Genomic DNA, 9,268 nt, shown 5'->3' on the forward strand with positions numbered 1-9,268 from the left:
ACCGTCAAAAACTCTGTTTATCTTACCTTTTTGGCACTCTTATTCAGTATGGACAATCATCTGGAGGGCTGCCATATACTGGGTTTATCTCTTTTGACTTTCAAAAATATTAGTTGCTCTCAGCCTGAGTGTTCCAAGACAACCTAGGTAAGCATTTCTATTTAAAAAAAGAAAAAGAAAAGAAAAAAAACTTCCCAACTTTCTCTTTTTTTAGAAAAAGTAAATTTATTCTGGTCTCTTTTTTTTTCTCATAAATTAAGACCAGGCTTTTAGTAAGTAAAAAATTATTAAATATTTTTTAAATTAAAATTCTTAAAGGAGCGAAAAAAATGTCTAAAATAACATCTGTGGAGGGCTGTATCTCTTTCCCAGGGTAAAACAGGAATCTACTAGCAAGTTTTCTTCTCTTCCTAGTAATAATATACACCCAAGCATGATTGTGACAGCAATTTTTGCAGTCTATGCATCCAATCCAAATAACACATTCATTGATGACAATCCCCTGTCTTTCTCCACCTACCGTCATGTCTTTAAAACTAGCAACCAAGATGAGTTGCAGGTGTAACAATTAACTGCATCAGAGGACAGAAAGAGGATAATTTTTTTTTTTTTTTTTTTTGCTGTTATTTTTCAGAACATTTAGCAAATGGACTGGCTTGCCATCACTTTTGTCCTCTCTCTTTTTTGTTCTATTCTATCCCAGGGGAGATTGAGCAATTTATCTGACTGGTAAATTTGAGAAGACTCGACTGTGTATGCTCAGATTTGGTCTGTTCTTTGTCATCTGAAAGTCAGCCTTTTCATGAAAAAACACACATTTTTCTCTTGATCCTCCATGATGTAATTCCCACGTAGAGGCAAGCCCTTGTCAAGTGGTGCATATGTCTAGGTGGACAAGTCTGCTTAGTTCTAGGATTTAGTATTAGGAAGACCATTTGTTTTCCATAGTATGCTATATTCTCCAACTTAAACTTTGTCAGAAGCAAATGTGACATTTCAGCCTTCGTATCTCTCACTCTTATTATTCAATTTGTTCAGAACTTGTGAGGGAAAAATAGATGCTATTTATTATACTTGCTTATAAACCTTGATATTAAAGAGCACGATTTTGCACATCTGTACCAAACCAGATTATTATTGATGCTTTTTAATTTTAATAATTTTATAGCTGAATAATATCTAGTTATTATAATATACCACTCTTTCATTACTAGTGTTATCTCACATTGTTTTAAATATTTACTAAATACCTTTACCTACTGATATCATTTTTCCATGTCCTACTGAGGTATGCATATTTTGTTATTGATTTATATGAGTTTTTTATCATTAAAACTGCTGTGGCTGTCAAATATCACTATTGTAATCAAGATTTCTAGATTAACTTGAGAAATGTATAATCAATTTATTTTAACTATTTCAAGGCTACTCACACATTTCAACCATGACTGAGGGATACTGCAATTAGCATTATATTCTTCCTTTTAAGTTGATGCCCTGAGGCTCTACCCTACTGTTCCTTTTCCCTGGTATAAAAGATTGGACCATGATTCAAAAAGCACTATTGACAATAAATACATTTACTGTAATTCCCAATTATCTTACAGAAAAAAATACTGGCATGTAAATTTATCCAATCCACAAACCAAAAGCTTGCATGAGAAATGAGGTTTTAGTAATTAGTTTCACTTCTTTCTTTATTCACACTACCAAATTAAATGGTACTTTTTTCTCTTTTTTTTTTTTTTTTTTTTTGAGACGGAGTCTTGCTGTGTCGCCCAGGCTAAAGTGCAGTGGTCCAATCTCGGCTCACTGCACCCTCTGCCTCCGGAGTTCCAGCGATTCTCCTGCCTTAACCTCCTGAGTAGCTGGGATTACAGGCACATGCCACCATGTCCAGCTAATTTTTGTATTTTTAATAGAGATGGGGTTTTGCCATGGTGGTCAGGCTGGTCTCGACCTCCTGACCTCATGTGATCTACCTGCCTCGGCCTCCCAAAGTGCTGGGATTACAGGCGTGAGCCACCGCGCCCAGCACTTTTTTTAAAATATATAAAACCCTAACATGGAGCACACCTAATTGATTAAAATTGCTGATGGAATAGGGAAAATTTTATTTCTAGCTTGTCCTGATTTTATTAGATTGTTAATGTAAATTTTACTGAAGTATAGCACATATACATGTAAGTGAACAAATAAGTGTAAATATCAATGAATTTACATAAAGTGAATAACTAGATCAAAAACAGAACATTTTTCTTCAGTATTAGAAGACCACATATGGCCCCTTTTAGGCATTCTCCCGAAAAGTAATCACAATCCTGATTCCTATTGCAATAGGTTAGTTTTGTCTGTTTTTAGACTTTACATCAATAGAATCAGAGTACTTTTTTTAATCCATCTTCTTTCCCTCAATATTTTGTTTCTTAGTTCATCCATCTTATTAGCATTTCAATGTCAGCTGTTGGCTAATTCAGTGTGCTCAAAGCTTCAGTCACGTATTTATTTTTCATTATTTTTGTCACATGCATATAGCACTGGTTCTTTTATTTGTTTAATATTTCTTTGAAATTATCTATTTTATTAAACATAACCTCATTCTAAACTCTGAAATATATGAATCATTGAGGTTTTTTTGTGCTAGTTTTTTTAATTTTATTTAAAATAAACACTATTAAATTTTTAAAAATTGTACATGGAACGTTTAAAATAATTTCATACCACACTTTGTATTAACATTGTACCAAGAGGTCCAGTTGCAAAAGAGCTTTCAAAAATGACATTTTCTAGAAAATTTACTATATTCCAAGGCTATTCTTTTGCCTGGCTCACAAACTCACAAATTCAGATTCAGTCAGTATCCTCCAATTGTCCAAATCCTACAAAGCTTAATCAAACTGACAAATCTTATAAAACAACTTTAGAAAACCAGAGTCCTAATTTGAGAAAATGCAGTGAAAATTTCAACTGCCAGCCTGCCGGGGAACTCACATCAGTATGACCAGAATACTCTTTCCCTGTAGACTAAGCTATCTCTAAGGCCGACAAATAACCTAAAAGTTATTCCTGAGTGTCAAATAAGAACATGATAGCTTAGTAATGATCTTTAAGCCTTGCTGCCCTGGAAGCAAGCACTCTCGTCTCTCTGAGGTGAGCTGCGAATCACTTCTTTGGACTGTATAAAATTAATTCCATATCTGCTGTCAGCTGCCAATAACACTTCTCTCATTTCCAAGTATAGGGGTGCAGTGAGGGGAGGAATGCCTTGTTATTGATTTCATTCATTTTTGGAAGGGAAACTAATACTCGAAGAAGTTAACTAATTATACTCTAATAAGTGGTGAAGCCATGGTTTTTTCACAGATCTATCTCATTCTGATATATATAGTTTTTCCATTATATTATATGACTTCACAAACTGGCTAGGCCATCTTCTCCAATCTATTTTGGTTCTCTGGAATTCAGTTTCTAGCTGTAAAAAAAAAAAAATGTTAAGGTATATTTTATTTTTCACTTGCAGTAGCACTTTCTAAGAGATATAAAAACTGAATCTTGAGAAGTTCCAGCGCCAACATGGGCACAGGAGCCCATTACAGCCCATCTCTCCTGCTGCTTACAACTAAAAATTCTTAACAAAACATGTAAAAAAAAAAAAAAAACCTGAGCATGCTGAAAAATAAGGAAAATTTAGATGGATTAAGGGTGGCTGTCAACATTTAGAGAAGTGACTGATGAGATATGTTTCACTGTTTTCTTTTTTCTTTTATATAGCTTCACTCTATGAGTGAGTTCCCAGCACAGCTGTGAGATGGTAGCAGCAGCACAGACAGCTAATACTTTAATTACAACAAACAAACAAACAAACTTGGTTCGGCCAGAGAAACCATGTAAAAGAGACTTTGATGGCTAGAGAATGAGTGGAGGGTCCCAGAGTGAAGAAAGTCAGAAGGGATGTATGGCTCCTAATTGTATAAACAAACCTGCTAAAGTCTTCAGACTCACTCTTGAGCTGTGCAGGCACAGATCAGATGCAAACTAGCATTACAAAGCTTAAATATTGGGACTGGAATTTGAATCACCTTCCACAAAAGACAAGTCAGAACTTCCAGTCTGAATCTCATCAGGTTGATTGTCTGCTAAAGGAAAAATATCACCACTCCCCAGATTATAACAGGACCCAGAGTCTAAATATCATAGCATTCAAAATGTCCAGGATACAATGAAAAATTATACAATATACTATGAAGCACCAAAAAGTGACTGATTTAAAAGAGAAAAAACAATAAACAGATGCCAGCCCCTAAAAAAATCCCAGATGTTAAAATTATTAAAGCTACTATTATATCTATGCCCTATGACATAAACAAAAACAAACAAAATAAATAGAAAAAAAACAAGGGAAGATTTTAGACTGGAAAATGTAATCTCTGAAATTTGTCTTTAAATTACTGATGAGCTTAAGAATATATAGAAAAAAGAGTCAGTGAACTTTAAGACAGATCAATAAAATTATCCAATTTTAAAAGCAGAAAATTAAAATAAACGGAGCCACAAAGACCAATGAGACAATATTAAAACATCTAATATATGTGTTCTTAGAATCTTAGGAGGAAAAACATTGTGGAAAAAAAATATTTGAAGAGATAGTGACCAAAAATTTGCCAAATTTAGTGAAAGATATAAACTTAGAGATTTGAAGCTCTGTGATCCTAATTCTGATAAACCAAACAAAACAACACATAGACAAATCACAGTCAAACTGCTGTAAAGCATAAAATAAATATTAAAAATGTTTTGAAGGCAGCTATAGAAAAATAATATATTACATTCAGGAAAACAATTACTTACATGTCTATGGATTTCTTATCAGAAAACATGGCAGCAAGATCACAGCAGAATATCTTTGAAGTGCTGAAAGAAAGAACCTTCAAGTTAGAAACCTATATCCAGTGAAAACATCTTTCAGTAGTGAAGTAAAAGATAATCTCAGATACAAAAAAAAAAAAAAAACTAAGGGAATTTGTTACCACCAAAGCTGCTTAAATTAAAATGCTAAAGAAAGTTCTTTAAGCTGAAAAGAAATACTATCCAAGGGAAACTTTGGTCTTCAGGAATAAAGGAAAAGCAATATAAATTATAAATATCTGGGTAAACATAAAATTATAAAACATATGAAACATATATAACTGTTGAAAGTAAAAATTATAGCATTGTCTAATAGGAGTTTCAATGCATATGATAATTATAACAAAGATCAAGAACCTATATGATTGTAATGTGTCTACATTTTACTTGAAGTCGTACAATACTAACTGTAAGTAGACCCTGAAGTGTTAGATACATACACAGTATCCCTTTAAAATACACATGGAGGAGCCAAAAATGTAAAAATAAAATATAATACTAAAAATTATTCAAATAACCTAAATAAAGGTAAGAAAGAGATAGAAGAATAAGAATCAATAGTAAAAGGAAAAAATAATAAAATAGTTCTAAATCCAACCACAATCATTTGATGAAATGTAAGTTATGTAAGAAGACCAATTAAAAAGCAGAAGTTATCAAATTGGATAAATAATGAATATCTATCCACTGTCTATAAGAAATCCACTTTAAATAAGAAAATATAAATGGATTCAAGGTAAAATATGAAAAAGGATATAGAATGCACATACTAATCAAAAGAAAACTGGAGTGGCTTTTTAAAGATGAATTATGTGCTGTTTGGTTTTTTTGTCAGTGAATGGAACTGTTTAATAGAGGGAGAACTCTGTAAGCAAGTGTTGAGAATATTCTATTGAAAAATATGTTTTAGCTTTGTACATAGGGCTTACCAGGATGGGTTTACATGTACATGTTCAAAAGTTAAATCAAAGTACACTTCTTTAATGGTGCATTTTGTGCTGCTTTGCTTCAGTTAATGGAAGTGTCTAAAACACAGAGAACCCTACAATCCAGTAATATAAAAACATCAGACAAAATAAACTTCAGACCTCAAAGTAGACTTCAAAACAATCAATATAATGAGGGATTAAAAATAATTAAACAAGAATAATTAAAAGACTAAATCTGTAAGCACTTCAGAAAACTTCAAAATATTGAATCAGAAACTGACAGAAGTAAAAGGTAAAATAGATCAGTCTATAATAATAGTTGCAGATTTCAACATTCTTCTCTCAGCAATCAATATGACTTATAGACAAAAAAATCAGTAAGGATAATAGAGGACTTGGGCAACATTAGCAACCAACTTAATTAGTATTTATATAACATTCTACCCAAAAAATGCAAAATATACATTCTTTTCCAGTGCATACGAAGCAATAATCAATATAGACAGAATTCTAGACCAGAATAAAAACTATAACAAATTTAAAAGAATCAAAATTAGACAAAGTATGCCTTTTAATCCTAACAGAATTAAAGTAGAAATCAACCACACAAATATATTAGGAAAATCCCAAATGTTTGGAAATTAAATAACTGTAAATAACACATGGCATAAACTGGAATTCACGTGGAAAATCAGAGAATATTTCTAATTGAAAGAAAATAAAAATATTACATATTACATTTGTAGGGTATAGCTTTACAAAGTGCTTACATGAAAATTTATCTAATTTTAAATTAATTATCAAACCAATAATTTAAATTTCCACCTTAGCAAATTAGTAAGAGAGCAAATTAAACCCAGAGCAAACAGAAAAAAGAAATCATACAGATAAGAGTAGAATGCATAAAATTGAAAACAGAAAATCAATAGAATAAATCAATGAAAGCAAAATCTGTTTCTTTGGAAGGATAAATAAAATTTAATAGTCCTGTAAACAGACTTACCAAGAAAAAATAAAAGAATTTAAGAGGATACATCACTACTGACGCTACAAAAAGTAAAAAGTACTGACCCTGCAGACAGTAAAAAATAATGAAATATTACAAAATACTTTATGTCCATTAATTTAAAATTGGAAGTGAATAATCAGAATATTCCTAAATATTTTAAAGAAATTGAATTCATAGTTAAAACCATTCTACAAAGACAACTCTAGTTCCTTCTGTAAATTCTACCATATGTTGGAAAAAAGTACCAATTCTATACAAATCCCTCCTAAAAGTAGAAACAAACAATTCTCAACTCTTTTTTATAATACTCTGATCATCTTGATACCAAATCTTGACAAGGTAATTATAAAATAACAGAAAAAACCTACAAATGTTGTAAATCAAATCCAGTAATATGAAAAAAATCAACTGGTATTTATCTTATGAATGCAGGCTTTTAAAATATTTTAACCAGTAAGAATGAATTAAGTCTTTAAAAAGAAACCCTGACAGTATTCCGTGCTGGTGGGAAGGCAAACTAACCAGAACTTGCTTATGTTACTGAAAAGAATACAAGACGGTACTACTATTTTGGAAAATAGTTTCACAGTTTCTTATAAAGTTAAATATACTTTTGTGTAACCCAGCAATTCTATTTCTTAGTACTCAAAAGATATAAAAAGTTATGTTCACATAAAAAATATAGAAGTTTGTAGCAACTTTATTAATAATCTATGAAAACTGAACACAACTCAAATGTCCAACAACTTGTGAATAAATAAGCTAACTATGATCCATTCATACAAAAGAATACCAGTTAGCAATAATTTTTTAAAAACTACTTATGGCCGGGCGCGGGGGCTCACACCTGTAATCCCAGCACTTTGGGAGGCCGAGGAGGGCAGATCACGAGGTCAGGAGATGAGACCAGACTGGCTAACATGGTGAAACCCCGTCTCTACTAAAAATACAAAAAAAAATTAGCCGGGCGTGGTGGCGGGCGCTTGTAGTCCCAGCTGCTCCGGAGGCTGAGGCAGGAGAATGGCGGGAACCCGGGAGGCGGAGCTTGCAGTGAGCTGAGATCGCGCCACTGCACTCCAGCCTGAGCGACACAGGGAGATTCCGTCTCAAAAAAAAAAAAAAAAAAAAAACTATTTTTACGTGTAGCAATATGAATGAATACCATATACATGATTCCATTTGTATAAAATTCTTGAGGAGTCAATATTGCAGGAGTAGAAAATAGATCAGTGGTTGACAAAGTCTGGGGTGAAGGCAGGAGTTGATTACAAAGAGATTTAAGGGGAATTGGGGAGATAGGTGGGCAGTGGAACTGTTCATTTTGATTATGGCAGTTGCTGTAAATTTTTGTGAAAACTCATAGAAATATACTCCAAAAAGAATGGATTATTGCATGTAAATTATAGCTAAATTTAAACAACATATAGTAAATGAGTTATAATGAGTGGGTTTATATTTGAATGTGATCATATAAGAAAAAGACAGTCATAAAATCAAGTATTAGAATTTAAGTGTTGCTCATGACAGGGGAGATTTAACCAATGAACTTTGACTATTCTCGACATAAAGTATTCAAATTTTCTACCTTGGTCATTTAACTCTGGTATGAGGCCAGGTATGACTCTGTGATGCTGTTGTCAGCTAATGACTTTTTTCTGCAATATTTATTTCATTTTCTGGACAAAACAAGTGACTAGAAGGAGACATAAAAGTAAAAGAAGGAAAGAAAAGGAGAAAAAGGGAAAGAAGGGAATACTATATGTAACTTTATACAAATAAATTTGACAGCTCTGATGAAATGGGCATATTTCTTGAAAATTACAAATTATCACAACAAGAGAACCCAAAAAATAAAGATTTTATATTCACTGAAGAAACTGAACTTTTTACTGAAAAAAATTTATCTTTACCATGCACATACACACGCAAACCAAAAGCAAACTTCCAGGCACAAATGGTTTCACTGGGGAACTCTGCCAAACATTCAAGGTAGAAATGATACCAATATGACACAAATTATTTTTTAAAATAGAGAAGCATTTGGCATAACCTCATTGCCAAAACCTGACAGACTTCACTAAGAAAATAATCTGAAGATAAGCATCCCTCATAAACATGCGCACAAAAATTTTTTAACAAAATAGTAGTATACATTAAACCCAATAAGGCATAAAACTTATTACACATTATGACCAAGCAGCATTTGCCCCAGGAGCGCAAGGTTGGTTTAATGAATGAAAATCAAGTAATGTAAAGTACCATGTTACTATAATAAAAGAGAATAACTAATCTTTTAATGGATGTAGGAAAGATGTTTGAAGAAATTCAATATCCATAATTAAAGCAGCAGGCATAAAATATAAGATGATGTTCTGAAAATACACAAAGAACCATAAAAATATATGTTCCTATTATTACTGAGTAT

Source organism: Theropithecus gelada, chromosome 2 (genome assembly GCF_003255815.1).
Source record: "Theropithecus gelada isolate Dixy chromosome 2, Tgel_1.0, whole genome shotgun sequence".
Classification (NCBI taxonomy): domain Eukaryota; kingdom Metazoa; phylum Chordata; class Mammalia; order Primates; family Cercopithecidae; genus Theropithecus; species Theropithecus gelada.